The sequence below is a fragment of the Dendrobates tinctorius genome, unplaced genomic scaffold (assembly GCF_039654945.1).
Source record: "Dendrobates tinctorius isolate UK_male_01 unplaced genomic scaffold, ASM3965494v1 ptg000011l, whole genome shotgun sequence".
NCBI lineage: Eukaryota > Metazoa > Chordata > Amphibia > Anura > Dendrobatidae > Dendrobates > Dendrobates tinctorius.
Genome location: NW_027361679.1, coordinates 46,410,835 through 46,412,500, shown reverse-complemented (window position 1 = coordinate 46,412,500; position 1,666 = coordinate 46,410,835).

Genomic DNA, 1,666 nt, shown 5'->3' with positions numbered 1-1,666 from the left:
ATGTAGCTGTGTGGTGAGAACGTTGAACCCCCAGGTGCTTCACAGAAGTTTATAAAGTAGAGCCGTGAAAATAGTTAAAAAAAAAGAAATCAAATTTTTTACCACAAAAATGATCTTTTAGCATCGATTTTGTTATTTTCACAAGTGTAAAAGGAGAAAATGGTCCACTAAAATTGTTGTGCAATTTCTACCAAGTACGCCGATACCCCATATGTGAGGGAAAACCACTGATTCCGAGCCCTGCCGTGCGTAAAAGGGAAGGAGTGACATTTTAGATTGCAGACTGATGGAATGGTCAGCAGGCATCATGTTGCGTTTGTAGAGCCCCTGATGTGCCTAAACAGTGGAAATCCTCTGCAATTGATCCCATTTTGGAAATTAAACCCCTTAAGGAATTTATCTAGAGGCATAGTTTTATAGTAATTATTATAATGCTTTTGGTTTTACTGGTGTATGAATTTATAATGTGGTGTTATGTGTAAGATGTGCGGGGTACATCAGATTATAAAAGTGTGTCGTGTCAACAGGGTATAAACTAATTTTAGTAATTTGAGGACGTATGGTATGCTTTGAAACAGTCTTTAATGCAAAGGCCAGGTTTCACAATGGTAAGTTGAGTCCTTTCAGATTCCCCTCTTGGAGCATACTCTGCACCGTTTTTGTGATTGTTCTGTCCTCGCTGATTGGGGAACCTGTCCTTGGAAATGTTGACCTGGGACAATACGGGCATTATCAGATTCAGAAGTACTGGGGCCCTCACCTCCCCGAGTTCCAAACATTAGAGCCTTGATGACTTCCTTCTGAAACTGAAGGAAGGTCCACGTATTGCCTGCAGATCGGAACAGAGCAAAAGCATTGTACAGTGTCATCTGTACAATGTGCACGGACAATATTTTGTACCATACTTTGGCTTTTCGCATGGCACTGTATGGTTGGAGTACCTGATCTGAGAGATCCACACCCCCATGTATCGATTGTAATCAGAGATAGAATCTGGCTTTGGGACGTGCTATGGTCCCACAAACAGTGACAAGGTTGCGGTTGTCACGGTTTATGATGGTCAAGATAAGGACATCCCTTTTGTCCTTATACTTGACCACCAGCATGTTGTCACTGCATTGGGTTTTGCTTTCCCCTTTTCTCAGCGTTTGCCCAATTAGCGGCTTAGGGAGGCCTCGCTGATTTTTTTGCACCGTGCCACATGCAACTATATGTCTGGCAGAGAGGGCCTTGAAGAGTGGGATGCTGATGTAAAAGTTATCAATGTAGAGGTGAAAACCCTTATCCAGCAGTGGGTGCAGCAATTCGCACACAATTTTCCCACTCACCCCCAGGACAGGGGGCGTTAATCTGGGTGTCCTTCGCCTCGTAGACCCTAAATCTGTGGGTGTACCCTGAGGTACTCTCACAGTTTGTACATTTTTTTTCCCGTACCTGGACCTTTAACTGGGCAGGTATTGTCGGAATTTTAGCCTCCCTTTGAAGTGAATGAGAAATTCACCAATAGCGACGTCCTTCTGTGAGTGTACGCCTCAGCAAATTTTCTGCTGAAGTGTTCAACCACTGGCTGAATTTTACATAGACGATCAAAATTTAGATCATCTTGGGAAGGACACTGTGCAATATCACTATAATGCAAAATTTTTTGGATCCCTTCAAATCGTGT